General features: G+C 46.4%; 1 pseudogene; it reads left to right on the top strand.

Annotated features, from left to right (window-relative positions):
• The first annotated feature begins 126 nt into the window (after positions 1–126).
• Positions 127–15,272, top strand: LOC133483793 (RNA-binding protein 39-like; annotated as a pseudogene).
• The last annotated feature ends 1,047 nt before the right edge of the window (positions 15,273–16,319 follow it).

Here is a 16,319-nt window from a genome sequence, read left to right as displayed (position 1 = left end):
AAAAGGTTAGAAAACCCCTGATTTAAGACTGGATTTGTTTTGTTTTGTTTTGAAGCCCTGTAAAAGCACTTTGTAACTCCGCTATGTGAGAACTTGCTTTGCAACTGTCAATCAAAATGTCGTCGTGATCTCGCGGTCGTAGGCTGCTCTCGCGAGAACCTGTCGCGCCATTTCAAGTGGAGCAAGTGACGACGCGTGGACGACGGCGAAGCGGACAAAGTCAACCTCGGCGACGCTTTACACGTTTTTTGTTGTTGTAGCTGCCGACGAGGAGCTGAGTGTCGAGGTAAAAGCCGACTCGTCCGCTCGACAATTTGGGCCGGAAGCGAACCAATATACGCCGAACGCGGGCGGGCGGGAGGTCGCGGAGCCAGTTAGCATCTGGTTAGCACGGCGAGCTAAGAGCTGGCTTGGCGCTGCGCGGAGGCCTCGCCAATGTTTTAAACGAAAAGAGCGAAACTGTCACCGGCTGAACCGACACCAGGTGGACGCTGCTAGCCAGTGGAACACGACCGTCCTCAAAGTGGCTGCTTGGTATCGACGGAAACTCGCTACGTTTGCTCTCGCTAAAGCTGGCCACTGAATAGCCTCATTTGACCGCCATTTTATAGCCGTGTGTGTCTGTGTGTGTGTGTGTGTGTGGAACATGTCAAAGATGAATTTTGAACACGAGAGCAGCATTAGCAGATGTTCTTTTCAAGACCATTCCAGTAATTATCGTTTTGTTGTGACAAATATTAAGAACGTTATGACTCCAAGTTGGTGAAAATGCTACAAATTTCTTAATACAAAGACGACAAAAGCGGTTGACATTTTAGGTGGGACCTTTTTGTTGAATCACAATTGCAAACTTTTAACTTTCATTTATTTTTGATTCTATTTTCAAAAGGCTGGTGTCGTTGTAAAGCTTGCCAAACAGAGAAACGGGCAACGTATGCAAGTGATGACTGTAAAGTCATTATAGAAAGCCAAGGGATCAGATTGACAAAAACGTAGCTAAACCAAATAAATAATGGTCAGAGTTTGCAGATGGCGGTCAGGTGCTTTGTGGTTTTTAATTTGGGACTCAAAACATGCGTTGAAAAAGAATCAAAGTAAAAGTCGAGAATGAACAAACTACATGATCTCTTAAAATGCTAATAAGGTATACACGTAGCACAGTTAGGAGGCATTTGCAGTTGAATTCAAAATTCAAGAAATTAGTGTTGGAAGTGACGGAAAATAAGAGCCATCATGGCGGGTTAGAGAAACGTCACGAGCGACCTGGCCAGTGCTGAATCGACCCATTTCTACGAAACATAGAAAATAGTATAAAGATGCGCTTATGGATTTGAAAAATGATCTTACTCACCTAGAAGTTTATGAGGGGCTTTGCTTTTTGTCATCTATAAATTTGGGAAATGTAATGCATGTACTTACTTGTTGGAGAAATGTCAAAGTCGCGATTAAAACTACGACACGTGTTCTACGTCATAGGTAGTAAATACTTCTGCATGCATCTTCTTCTGCAACTTCTCTGATCACTAGCGAGCAGAGAAGTTGTTTTATGTTGATTGTCAAAACGACTAGCAATGATTTAAAATCACGTACGTGTGTTTGCAGTAACATGGCGGACGACCTGGACATCGAGGCCATGCTGGAGGCTCCTTACAGGAAGGTGAGCGTCTTTTTCCGTCGTGCGTTGCTCCTCACAAACACTCGGATTGTCCAAATGTAGGCCCGCCGACCCCGCGTTCGGCCCGCGAGAGCTGCTGTTGATTGAAGGCATCAAAACTGAGCGTTGGTCGCCCTTTCCCAAGCCTCGAGACAGGAAGTACAGAGAGTACTTTCTCTCGTTCCATCCAGTCAAGTCACAATAATAGCATTCCCCCCCAGACAGCCAGTTGTCTACGAACGAACTAACGTACACTTGTCACAAAACGTGAGGGTTGGGCTTTGGAGTGACATTTCAGTATAAACCCAAAATGCATGATAACCTTTCATGATCTAGCAAGCAAGCAAGCACGTTGTGGCTGATTCCATTTCTGACGAAGAGGAAGTAATGAAGGAAGGAAGGAAGGAGTAAGGAATTAATCTTACAAGGGCTGCACGGTATTGGAAAAAAATGGCATTGTGATTTTCATTTTTTTAAATTGTATTGTATTTATTTTTTACCTGCGATATATATTGCAATGTGAAATCATTCAGGATGAGTGTTGGGGAAACTTCATTTTCTACGCGAAGTAGTTAAAGTTCAGTTCGTCGTTCCAAAAATGAACTGGTTTAGTTCATAATTCAAAATGTTGAACTAAGTTAACTGGTCCAAAAACAAACTACTTCATAGTAGTTGTTGTTTTTTTTATGTTACTGACAGGCTATTACCCTCTGAATGCTGGGATTTTTACTTCCCCATGTTGCCACCAATTCAGCTCACGCTAGTAGCCAGCTGCAGCTTTCACCCAACAATCGAAAAACAGGACACAAACGTGTTGCTTCAATGGTGTGTTTTTTTAAATGGGGAATTAAAACAAAAACAGGACTTTAGCCCTTAATGTGCAAACAAAAACATGCAACACAGTATGACAGGAACAATAGCGAAAGGACATTGAAACTTTGCATTCCCACGGTACTCAAGGGCCCGCGGTGCTACAAAAGACTACAAATAATATCAATATAAAAGCTAAATAAACGATAGTATATACAGTGTAAAAAGTATTAATTGACTGCAAATATCAACGGTCAGGTGACGTGTGCAACATAGTCAAGGTCAGAGAACAAAGGCAAATAAGATATTTACAAATTAGATGACACAACCCCAATCCTGATAAAGTGGCTGGCGTGACCCTGAGTCGTGCGTGTGCATGTGCATCTATATGTTTGCGGTGCGTCAGAGTTCAGGTGGGAGAGGACAGAAGAGGTAGAGGGGGCAAAGCGGGCAGAGAGTTCAGATTCCTGACAGCCTGATGAATAAAACTGTCTTTGCGTCGGCTCGTCCTGGCCCGCAGACTCCGGAGTCTCCTGCCTGATGGCAGCGGACTGGAGAGGCTGTGTGACGGGCGGGTGGCGTCCCCCGCGAAGCGGAGGGCTTTGCGGGTAGTGTAAATAGAGGGAAAAAAAGACTCCGATTGGCAAAGGTTTAAATGTAATATTTGTTTCCTATCGAGGTGTCTTCATTTTAGTTCCGTTCGTCCGGCCTAAACTCATAAACGCACAGCCACGTACCTTCTGTATTGTGATGTCACATGCTGCTCAAGTGAAGTTGCACAACAGGCTCCTTATGCCTCTCTTAATTAATGCCTTACGAGTTTTTTATATACTTACAAGTAATGCTAGGACGGCCGAGAATAAAAAAAAATGCCAAGTTTAAACTGAAATTTGTTGTCACTGAAAATAGTATGCGGCTCAATTTTTTCTTATGTATTCATACTAGGTCTTTAATCAAGCAAAAATATAATTAATCTGAATACTAGAATTATTTGATACAATTTTTAGTAGGATACTAAAATATTCCATAGTTGCAGCTGTATTCTAGACTATGAAATGATGTGCTTCTTTTTAGGAGCTCCCTCTATATATACATGCACGATGGCAGAGCATCATTGCAGCAACGTTGGAAAAGAAACTTGACTTTCTATTCATGGGATTTGCCAGTTTGTGTACCAATAATGTCGAAGTGCAGTGCTGGCTTCATGTGTCGAGTGAGTGCGAGCATGTGATGTTGTGACGGCTTAACAACTGATCAAAAAATGGTGTCTCGTTGTAGACTTGATTTCTCACCTGTGAATGCCAGTGTGATGTGTCACAGATGCAAAGGTAGTCAAAAGTCCCATCATGCACCGCTCTGCTTTGGCCCCTGCTCCCCGGTGAGAAGGATCGCGGAATAGGAGGCGGCGGACAGGATAGCGGCCGTTAGCTTCTCGGCGACGGGCCGGTCGACGCGCCCTCTGCGGGTTTGACCAAAGCCGGCGCTGTTCTGCGTGCCGATCGGTCCAAGCCGCGAGCTCGTGTTTTTTTTAATTCCCCCGCCCAACCTCCCCGCGTCCTGAGGCCCTCCTGCCGGTATTCCTGCAGCCAAAGGCTGGGCGGCGTGAAGACTGGTTACCGTGGCAACGGATGCGGTGGCATTCAGAAGCTAAAAAGTCGTAGGGTGGCGACGAGTGGTGCGCAGGTGCCCGCCCGCGTCGCGGTGGCGAGCTTAGTGCGGAAGGAGGTCGGCCGCCCGCCCGCCCGCGCGAGTTGCTCGTTGACTTGACGCAAGACTCCTGTGTGCTGCAGGGCCCTTGAGAGGCGTCCCAGCGCAGCACCCACAGAGGAAGAAGAGTCCCGCCGCCTCGCCGGCCGCCGGCCTCGGCTGCGACCCCCTCCCCCAGCACACTCAAAAGTCTGTTTGAATGTCACTCACTCTCCATATTCTCTCTTGCCCTGCCCTCTCTTCCCCGACTCCCCAATGTCGCGTCCGCCTCCTCACGCTCTTCTCTGTCGACCCCGCTAGGACGACAAGACGGCCAGCCCCGATGGCGGGGACGAACAGGCCAAGAGGTACTGTACCACCCGCCGCCGTGTCGCTCTGCACGTCTCTCCGCCTGTCGTCTTCCCTGGCATCCTCTTAGCGCAACAGTTCAACACATTATTTTAATAATAGATTTGTCAGTTAGCCATTATTTAATTGATTTAAAATTGTCCAAATCCTTCAATTTCAGTCAAAGGGACGTACATGCCTATTTTCACATAATCTGTTCTGTTAAACATAAAGGAAAATATACAGTAATCCCCCTCCATTGGTGGGGTTTGGTTCCATGATAAGTGAAAATCCGCGGTATAGAAATACTCTTTAAATACACCCTACACATTTTTTTAGGGAATTTACAGCACTTTAAAAACTTTTTAAAGGTCTTTAAACACATTTAAAACCATACAAACCCATTCAAACATACAGTGGGTACCGGACCCCTTACATTTTTCACTCTTTGTTATATTGCAGCCATTTGTTAAAATCGTTTGTTCATTTTTTTCCTCATTAATGTGTACACACAGCACCCCATATTAACAGAAAAAAATGCAATTGTTGAAGTTCATGCTGATTTATTAAAAAAGAAAAACTGAAATATCACACAGCCATAAGTATTCAGACCCTTTGCGGTGACACTCATATTTTGAAGTCGGGTGCTGTCCATTTCTTCTGATCATCCTTGAGATGGTTCTACACCGTCATTGGAGTCCAGCTGTGTTTGATTATACTGATTGGACTTGATTAGGAAAGCCACGCCCCTGTCTGTATAAGACCTTACAGCTCACTCACAGTGCATGTCAGTGCAAATGAGAATCATGAGGTCAAAGGAACTGCCTGAAGAGCTCAGAGACAGAATTGTGGCAAGGCACAGATCTGGCCAAGGTTACAAAAAAAAAAAAACTTCTGCCGTACTTAAGGTTCCTAAGAGCACAGTGGCCTCCATAATCCTGAAATAGAAGACGTTTGGGACGACCAGAACCCTTCCTAGACCTGGCCGTCCGGCCAAACTGAGCAATTGTGAGAGAAGAGCCTTGGTGAGAGAGGTAAAGAACAACCCAGAGAGGCTGTGGCTGAGCTCCAGAGATGCAGTCGGGAAATGGGAGAAAGTTCTAGAAAGTCCACCATCGCTGCAGCCCTCCACCAGTCGGGGCTTTATGGCAGAGTGGCCCGACGGAAGGAAGCCTCTCTTCAGTGCGCATGAAAGCCCGCATGCAGTTTGCTAAAAAAAAAAAAAAAACACCTGAAGGACTCCAAGATGGTGAGAAATAAGATTCTCTGGTCTGAGGAGACCAAGATAGAAATTGCTGGCCTTAATTCATCACCTGTCCAATACAGTCCCAACAGTGATGCATGGTGGTGGCAGCATCATGCTGTGGGGGTGTTTCGCAGCTGCAGGGACTGGACGACCGCTTGCAATCGGAGGAAAGATGAATGCGGCCAAGGACGGGGATATCCTGGACAAAAACCTTCTCCAGAGTAGGCTTTACACGATCAGGATTTTTGGGGCCGATCACTGATCAGCACGTTTAAAAATAAAACAAAAAACAATAAGCCATCACCGATCCAATCACAAGATGGAGCAATGTTTCTATTTACATGACTTGTTCAATTATTTGATATACTTGTATACTGTATCCATCCATTTTCTGTGCACCTTATCCTCACAAGGGTTGTGGGCGTGCTGGAGCCCGCCCGAGCTCCAATGATTCTCTCGCACCAATGACCTCTGGGGGGCATTCAAGGATTGGCCACTGACATGTGTCAAGGTCAAATCAACATTAAATGACAGAAATAATGCGTGCTAACTTACTGTTATTCAATTACTTTATTGCACTGACTTTAATACTGTTAATGACATGCTTACTCTTAACTTTCTCACTGTCCCAGCTATATGGAGGGGTGTTGTCCAGAGTTTGTCCGACTTGTTTTTTTGTTTTAGTTTTGTCCCCTCCCCCACACGCTGCGTTGCTTGACGTAGCATGCTCCTCGTACACATTCTTCAGGTGCTCGATCAAATTTGTTGTTGAAGCATTTCGATGACGTTCCCCACGACGTAGTTCAGTTGTACGCAGACTGCAAATAACTTGCGCGTTGTTTGTCTGAGACACCGCAAAACAGTCCCACTCCGACGATGTTTTTTCACCGACAAGATTGAAAAAACTTTATTGGCGGTCAGATAGTTACAGTACTGCGCAACAAGACACGTGACAAGGCTAAAAATAAACTAGCTTTTGGATTCATACGCGACGAAGACGCAGAGTTAAATCTTGTGCGGAGCCGATCGATAATGTCATTGATCGGCTCGGTCATTTATGACATGAAAGCCGATAGCCATAAAATGCTAATTATGGGCCGATACCACCGATCAGATCGGCGTAAATTCTACTCCAGAGTGCTCAGAACCTCAGACTGGGCCGAAGGTTCGCCTTCAAAAAAGACAATGACCCTAAGTGGCTTCAGGACAACTCCGGGACTGTTTTTGAATGGGCCAGACAGAGCCTTGACTTCAACCCAATTGAGCATCTCTGGAAAGACCTGAAAATGGCTGCCCACCAACGTTCACCGTCCGACCTGACAGAAGTGGAGCGGCTCTGCAAGCAGGAATGGTCGAGGATCCCCAAATCCAGGTGTGAAAAACTTGTTGCATCATTCCCAGACAGACTTATTAGCTCAAAAGCGTGCTTTTCTACTCCTGATCAAAGGGTCTGAATACAGTTTTTCTTTTTTAATCAATCTTTTTTCTGTCAATATGGGGTGCTGTGTGTACATTGATGTGGGGGAAAAAAATAACTTCAATGATTTTAGCAAATGGCTGCAATATAACAAAGAGTGAAAAATTTAAGGGGGTCTGAATACTTTGTGCCCACTGTATATAATATATTGAGAGAGCAAGAGCAATGATAATGCAATAATATTATACAAACAGTACACAAAATAGAGTAACTACTGTAATAAGTTACCCCAAAAATCCGCCATACAGCGGGACAGCAATCGGTGGTCTGCGATATTGCGGGGGTTCACTGTGTTTGCGTTATTTCTATAGAAGTTGTGATGCAGGTTCATGCTGGGAAAATGATCTTCAGGAGAAATAAAGCAAATGGTCATTTGCTTTTTCTCAAAGGCATTGGGGGATTCGGATCCTGTCTTCCCTTCCTGTCAATCTGTCTGTGTTGTCCGTCTGTCTGCATTTTGTCTGTCCTCTGTCTGCTCGTCTTTGTTCTTCCAGTTGGCCTGCTGTCTGTCCTTCATTTGTTTGTCTATCTTCGGCATCCTACATGTCCCGGCTTTCTTGTCTGTGTGCATGTCCTCTCCCGTCCATCCGTCTGTCTGTCCTCGCCGTCTCACCTTTAACAGCGGTCCTCGCCACCGTGTTGTGATTGGCCGCCGCCCCATCAGGAAGAAGCGGAGCCGCAGCCGCGAGAGGAAGCGCAGCAAGAGTCGAGAGAGAAGCGGAGTCGCAGCCGCGAGCGCAAACGCAGCCGCGAGAAGCGGCGCAGTCGCAGCCGAGAGCGGCGGCGTAGTCGCGAGAGGGGCGGCCGCTACAGAGACTATCACAAGACGTGAGTTGCTCACACTCGCTGCCGCCGCATCTCCTGCCTCGGACATACTAGCGTTGGCATCGTTTGAATGCACCTTCGATCGAGTAGCCACATGCATTTTATTGTTCTTAACACATTTTTCCTTCAGTAATAAAAATACAAGGAAGTCTGTTCAATTTGAAATTAGATCCGTGAAGGCAACTGGACTGTTCTCGTTTGTTGATGTTTCACCTTTAATCCAAGAGGCTTCTTCAATTCTAACATAACAAACAACCTATTGGTGCCCACCCCCCAGTGAACGCGCCCACCGAGGCATAAATGGAGAGACACCGCAACTAAAATGTTAGAAGTGAAGAAGCCTTTTGGGTTAATGGTCCCGTATTTCACCAAACCAACTTTTTCTAGTATTTGTGATCATGTTTCTATGGTGCCTCAGTAAACGTGAAATGTGGAATAAAATGGCACCCGCATTCCTGAGTTGCAGACATTTTTCTGCCGAGAGGCCTGAAATCAGCTCATTGGAATTTCTCAAGCTTATCGACGTCACTAGCGAAGAGCTCCGCCTACCTCTCCGCTCCCGAGCCGGCGCTGTCAACATGAGCATGGAAGCAACCAATCAGGGGAAAGGGCGCGGTCTTAGCCAAATATGGAAAAAGTGGCTCAAACAGATGTAGCCGTTTGTTGAAATGAAAGTGAAACTTTTATACTAAGTCCGTGTTAAGAGAGTCACTGTACGGGGGTCGGAATTGCCCAAATACGGGACCTTACAAGGTGAATCGTCTTCAACAAGAACAGTCCCGTTGGCTGGATGCAACCTTTGCGGATTAACATCACCTGCTTGACTGACAATCTGCACAGACATGAGATGAGATAGTGCACAAGTGAATGTGTGTGCAGGTAAAACGGTCGGCTAACTCATTCTCCCCATTAATTGGAAGTTGGACATCGTCTTGAGTCATTTTCATCGACACATTTCAGAACATTTAATTCTCCCGAGTTTTGGTTTTGTATAATGTTGTCCATTGCCGTGTTCTCCCTAAAAAGTCAAAATGCAAGAAAGCGGTTATTTTATTAAAACAAGCTGCATTTTTTTTGGGGGGGGGGGGGGGGGGCTAACTTATAGACTGTTTTTACGTGCTACCTTGTTTTCTGCATTTCTCGTTTTCTCTTTCTGACTTCTGGATAGCCATCATCTCATGATGCTTTTCAGGACGACGGTGCCACAAGAGCTGCAAGTGACTGCTGCGCGTACATTTACTTGCTTAGTATGTCCATGCCAGGCGGATTTGTTCAGCCACTGTGGCTCAAACAGCTGGCGCCATTTTGGGAAAAGCTGGATAGATGAGGGAAAAGTAATTAATATAATAATAATATATATATAGTCAACTGAAGTTAGGATGTGAAAGCGGGGATGTCACTTCCAGTGAGTTTAGTGTCACTTTTTTCTGCTTGATATTTTTCTGAGAAATCCGACGTGCTTGGGTACAAAAAGTATTTAACTGCTTTGAAAATCAACAAAGAGGTCAGTAGGAAAGAAAATCCTTCATTCGTGGGGTGACTTCAAGTTGTTTCTAATACGGCGTGGCGTGAAAGTGCAATTGCGGTTAAAGATACCGGTTTTACTGTAGAAGAGCAGCACCAGCGGGAACTTGTTGTGGCCTGTGTGCGCAGGCGGAAGCGGTCGAGGAGCAGGAGTCCCATAAGGAGAGAGAAGAGTCCCATCAGAAGAGAGAAAAGTCCCATCAGACGGGAGAAGAGTCCCAACAAGTCAGTCTTGACCAGGTGAAAAGCGACGGCCCGAAGCTTTTACATGTCTTCTTTTATGCTTTTTTTTGTTTTCTTTGGTTTGGCGTAGGTTGCCGGTCGACAATTTGACTCCAGAGGAGCGAGATGCCAGGACCGTCTTCTGCATGCAACTGGCTGCCCGCATTCGCCCTCGAGATCTGGAGGACTTCTTCTCTGCTGTGGGGAAGGTAAAGTCACCACGGAGCCCTCAAAGCTCAAGCTCCTCCGTACTCTGAAGTCCTGGGGGTCATCTTATCGGTCGCCGCCACCGACAGGTTCGAGACGTGAGGATGATCTCGGACAGGAATTCGCGGCGCTCGAAGGGCATCGCTTACATCGAGTTTGTGGAGGCCAGCTCGGTTCCTCTCGCCATCGGGCTGACGGGACAAAGGCTGCTGGGAGTTCCCATCATCGTGCAGGCCTCGCAGGTAACGTGCGACCGACATCGTCCGCCCGCTCGCCGCGACCGAACGCTTGTGCGCCTCCTGTTACAGGTACATCGAAGTGAGATTACGGTGGTCTATTTATTTTAGTGCTCATACATAATATGGATTCATGTAACACTTGGGGAAAATAATTTTCAGAGGGCAAGTTCCTGCCTGTCATTTCTACATTAAAAATTGTTTTGTGATTGTTTGTGATGTAATGTTGTGGTTTCTAGAGATGGTGAAGTTTGGGTTTTTGTCTGCCATAAGATGTAATCATCAGTATTATACAGACTATATCTTTTTTTTCAAAATCAAGAAATATTGTGTGTAGTGCATCTCTACATAGTCGGAGTTTTACTTTTAAATTGAACTGACTAAATGAAGCTTTTGACACGATTCTCATTCATTGAAATGAATCACTGAGGTAAATGCAAATATGTGAATTTGAATAGCAAAGTACAAATGGGCGGCGGGTGTTCACCGTACGCGGTTTTGCGTTTCCAGGCCGAGAAGAATCGAGCGGCCTGCGGCGGCGGCGGCCGCCAACAACCTTCAAAAAGGTTCGTCGGGACCCATGAGGCTTTACATCGGCTCGCTGCACTTCAACATCACCGAGGAGATGCTGAGAGGAATCTTCGAGCCCTTCGGAAGGGTGAGACACTCGCGACTGACAAACGGCAACCTCAAACGGCTGACGCCTCGTTGTGCCGGCAGATCGAAGGCATCCAGCTGATGATGGACAGCGAGACGGGGCGGTCCAAAGGATACGGCTTCATCACGGTGAGTTCCCCCGTGAAGAGGAAGACGTTTGCCGGCCGTTCTCGTGCGATCTCCGATATGGCCGTTTCAGTTTGCAGACGCCGAGTGCGCCAAGAAAGCTCTGGAACAGCTCAACGGCTTCGAGCTGGCGGGTCGGCCCATGAAGGTGGGTCACGTGACGGAGCGCAGCGACGGGTCGGCCGCCGCCTCTCTGCTGGACAGCGACGAGCTGGAGCGCACCGGCATCGACCTCGGGACCACCGGGCGGCTGCAGCTCATGGCTCGTCTCGCCGAGGGTGAGGACAAAAGAGGCTTCAAATTGTTTATTGCCGCCAGCAGCTGAAGTTTACTCTCAAACGCAACATAAAACAGAGATGATTCAAAGTATTCAGAGTATTCAAAACAGACGCATAGTTTGCCCTTTTAAGTCCGTGAGCTCAATGCTAACGCATCAGGGCAAGCGCCATAGCCAGGCTAACGAATAGCAGCTACGTGGGCTCAAGTTGTTGTTATGTTGCGTTCAGGGACTGGTCTGCAGATCCCTCCAGCTGCCCAGCAAGCGCTGCAGATGAGCGGCGCCATCGCCATCGGCGCTATGGCCGCCGTCTCGGGTAACGCCGGCGCCGCTCTGCCTTAGCCCCGCCCCCGAGAGGTGAGCGGGCCCCCCTTTCTAACCGATGGTGTGCTTGATTGATTGACAGCTGCCATGAATCCATCCATGAACCTCAACATGAACCCGCCGGCCCTCAACCTTCCGTCTCAGCCGCTGGCCACACACTGTTTCCAACTCTCCAATATGTTCAACCCCAGCAGGTGTGGACACGCACACGTCACCTGCGCGCACACGGTCGCCACACAAACAAATCGCCACACCACACGCACGCTCGCATACTCACACAAACACGCGCGCGCGCCTTCCTACTGTCCAACAAGTTAATCGCAGCAGGCACACACACTTGGTCTTCCAGGGCTGTTTTTTTTATTATTTATTTTTGTGTGTGTACGTGTCAGTGAGGAGCATCCCGGCTGGGAGGTGGACATCCAGCACGATGTCATCGAGGAGTGCAACAAACATGGTGGCGTGGTTCACATCTACGTGGACAAGAACTCAACGGAGGTACGCCTCACCCTTGAGCTTGTGACAGTGTGCGCGCACACGTGTGTTTAATTGCGGTTGCGCTCTCCAGGGCAACGTGTATGTCAAGTGTCCGTCCATCCCCGCTGCCATGGCGGCCGTCAGCGCTCTTCACGGACGATACTTTGCAGGTGAGACGCGTTGCCGTGTGACGTGGCAAACATTTTGTTGCCGGTCTTACAGTGCAAACTTGGTGTCACCGACAACATTTTGGAATAAATTTTGCCTCGGTTCGTTCGTGGACACTTGGCGTGGGTGTGGAGCGCTCAATTGTTTTCGCTCGCACAGCGTGAACATTGACCGTTGCGACCACTTCATGCGCTCTATGTTCATTTTAATGGTAACATTTGTTTCACTTGGTCAAGTTTCGAAACGCGTTCAGGGCATGAACTAAGGATCATACATGCAAATCAGTCACCTTTGGCGAAATTCGCTGTTTTGAACTCAAAATAGGCCATTTACGTAAATCGTATAGATGAGTTTTTCCTGGGGGGGGGGGTCGCCGTCACTGACTTCATAAGCTGTTTCGTACTCCTTGAATGCTGGCAACTAGATCCATTCCACCATCCACACACAGACTATTGCTCCATAGCGGACTAATATGCGGCTCGAGGTTCCGCCTGTGGGCTCGAAGTCACAGGAGTTGACGAGACCAGAAAAAAAACTTCCGCCGCTTCTTCTGTTAATAAGTCACGGGACTTTTACTCCGTTACAATGATCTAAATGTCGCTCGCTACTTTTATTTATCAATTATTGCTTATTTATCAACTATTTCGTGCGCGAGACTCCGACTTCCGCATCAGGTGCTGTCAATCCAATTTAAGCGCTAATGATATTTACGTCGAGTTCACCAATCAAACGACACAATATTCTCACATGACCACACGTCGTCTTCCATTGGGCTTCCCGGACATAGGTATTCACACTAGATAAGCCTGCCCCGCTGATCGTCGTGCGTACGTGGCGGCCATGTTGGGAAGGTCACGGCAACGGCACGCTGCTGTTGTTTACACTTAGACGAACAAAAACAACAGCTTTCATGTATTGTTTGCCACTGTCTGCCCAAACGTGGATATTTTAGCTCACTTGAGAAAACACCGTGCAGTAAATTGCAGCTGTTTTATTTGTAGTTTTGACTGTGCATACACACAGCAACATCAGAATTTGTACATTCATTTTATTTTTATTTATAAAAAAAAAATCTAAAGTTACTCAGTATTTACTCAGTACTTGAGTAATAATTTCACTGCGTATTTTTTACTCTTACGCAAGTATTTTTTGGGGAGGACTATTTTATACTTGAGTCACATAATTTAATGTCCAGTAATAGTACTCTTACTTGAGTACTATGTTTGGCTACTCTACCCACCTCTGGAGCAGGCATCCTCTATTGCTACTCTTACGTTTAAGCAACATTGTTGCTCATCAGATCAGCCAGTGTGGTATTTGTGGCGCCGGTCTTTTGTATTTTGGCGTTGAGGTCCTGCGGGTAACATCGACGACAAGCGTTGATCCGCTAGTATGTTTTGTATTCATTAGGAAATGCGCCTACAATTATCTCATTAGTTTACTGATGTTAATGTTAAATGTATTAAGTGCTGTTAAGGATTATGTCACAACGCAAAATGAACTCACTTCAAATTCAGGAATGGCCAATAAAAACAGAAAAATATTGTACTTAATATTTTCCCAGAGGAATCATTTGGGATTAGCCTTTGAAGTTGGTAACAGGGAAATTTCTTTTTTTTTTCCTTCTCGTTATTGTACTCTTTTAGAGTCTTCCAGATTGCTTAATTTATGTTAAAATCACAAATGTTTTTTTTGGGTCACCTTTTTCATGCCTTTGGTGCTTGCATGTCTGAATGATCCACTGTATACACACAGACGTAGACTCCTCGTCTCGTGGGTCAGCCCGTTGCAGGGGTACGTCAGAGTGTCTGCCATATTGGATGTGGCAGGTCTGTTCTGTAAGCTGATGAAAGTCAATGGACTGCAGTTGAGAAACTCTCAACCCAAAAAGTGCACAAATGTAATTCCTCGCATTCATTCATAGATTTGGGAAAACTAAAACGTTACTTTTAAGTTTAGATTAAAAATGCTCAGTCCTTATGTGTAGATAAATGCCAAACCAACGATAAGGTTCTATTCCCCTGAGAAGATACTAGTCCCAAGTGAATGGACTAGTCTGACATAAGGTTTTAGTCCTGACAAGGTTCTTATGTTCAAGTGTGGTGATGAACGTTATGGTGAGGGTGATTATTGAATTATTATTACAGGTGGAACGATTAATCGACAACAAATATAAAATTGACAAATATTTAGATAATTGGTTAATCGTTTACAGACCTTTTTGAACTTCGTTGTCCGAATCCTGATTTCAGCCTGTCAACAGTAAATATTCTCCCATTTTTGTTACCCTCCATTAAAGCAGACTTATCATCTTTGTTTTTTCAAAATGACATTTGCAAACGTTAATTTTAACTTTGGAAAACAATAATCAACATTTGTGCCTTTTTTGGGGGGGGCGGATGTTAGATCTATAGGGGAAACTTGCATGCAATGAGAAAAGTTAGCTAAGCAACTACAAAACAAGTTGTCACTTCAGGGCAATTTAGTGAAACAGGAAAGACCTAACACATTTTGCCAAAAGATGGATTAAGATCCGGCATGGCGTGGCAAACGGTAGCAGAACAGGAATGAGGCATTTTCCATCCAATATGGCGGCATCTCTCCGTACCTCTCTTTTTGATGTCGAGCGCGGCGCAGTTTTGACCCGGGCCTTGTGTTTCCAGGCAAGATGATCAAGGCGGCATACGTGCCGCTTCCCGCCTACCACAACTTGTTCCCGGACGCCGCCACCGCCACGCAGCTGCTGGTCCCGCCCCCGCGGCGATGACTCTGCAAGCGCCGGACGTCTTTTGATATGTCGTGTTCGGATCGTTCAGTAAGCTACTTCCTGTTGACTTCCTGTGGTGTTGAAAGTGCGGCGGGCGTGGCCTCCATCCAGCGCGGGCCCGTGCTGTCCGTTGAGTGAGCTCTGTGAGCTGCGAGGAGGCCCGGCCGCTGACGTCAAACATTCGTCTTGGTTTTCTAATAAAATCCTTGATTAAACTTTATTTTCAAGTCACAAACAACAAGTGTCTATTGGTTTGAATTTTTATTTTGTAAACGACATGCCTGACATCGCACGCTTTCAAGCTGTTGTCGTAACAAACAGTGGTAAAGCCCGAGCTCAATTGACCTGCCTGCTAAACCGAGCAGCCAACAAATCAGATGACTAAATAACCAATCAATGAATTGAGCAACCTATCAAACAAGTGACAACTCATTTAATCAGCAAATTATGAGTGGAAGTCAAAATGTGATAAGCCCCCTTTTCCTCTCGCTTTATTGCAATAGGCAATATACGGTACACAAAGAAATCAAGTGGAAAAAAGTGTGGATTTTATGATAAAATATAATCTCCCTTTGCCCACCACCGTCGATGAACAAGGGCATGAACGCCAGCCTCGTCAAATTCGGGTCATAAGCTTTTGCAGGTAATAATGCCAAGGTGCCAGATCAGTTGCTTGACGCGGTGGCGGTTTGGTCTCACGGGGTCCGCGGCTGCTGCGCGTGTGGGTACTTTGTGCGCCAGCGGCGTGCGCTCTGCGCTCTGGCCCCGGTGCAGAGGGCTCCTTGAGATGGCCTTTCCTCACCCGGATGCTTCGCGGCCGGCCTCTCTCGGGTATGCCGTTTCTCCTGGTATCTGTCCCTGTGGACGGGGGGGGTATTTTAAGTCATGTAAAGCATGTAAGAAAAGTGCTATATAAGTAAAGATCGACTGATGAGCTCCTTTTGCCTGTCACTCAAAGCAGGCTCATGTTCTTCGTCTTTGATCCTGGACACCCACTTTTTGAGCGGGCTGTCATCCCCAGCCACATTTTGCGACCTTTTGAAAATCGGTCCGCTTGCGACTGCCATCCAACGACGACGCCATTTCTAAAATGGCTGACAGGAAGAGGACAGGCTTAAACAAAACTTTTTTAAATATACCTTCAAACAAGTATTTAAATGAACAACTGTGACAAACTTGTGAGAGTTTGATGGCGGCGGTTTTTATACGCGCTGACCCCGCATTCACTTCATTTGCTCCGTCCTCTCCGCAAGTCACCCTGGCTGGTTCATTTATGGTTTTTTTGGTT

The sequence above is a fragment of the Phyllopteryx taeniolatus genome, chromosome 9, assembly GCF_024500385.1.
Source record: "Phyllopteryx taeniolatus isolate TA_2022b chromosome 9, UOR_Ptae_1.2, whole genome shotgun sequence".
NCBI classification, from domain to species: Eukaryota; Metazoa; Chordata; class Actinopteri; order Syngnathiformes; family Syngnathidae; genus Phyllopteryx; species Phyllopteryx taeniolatus.
The sequence above is the reverse complement of the archived record's forward strand: the minus strand, read 5'-3'. Positions and strand labels throughout refer to the sequence as shown.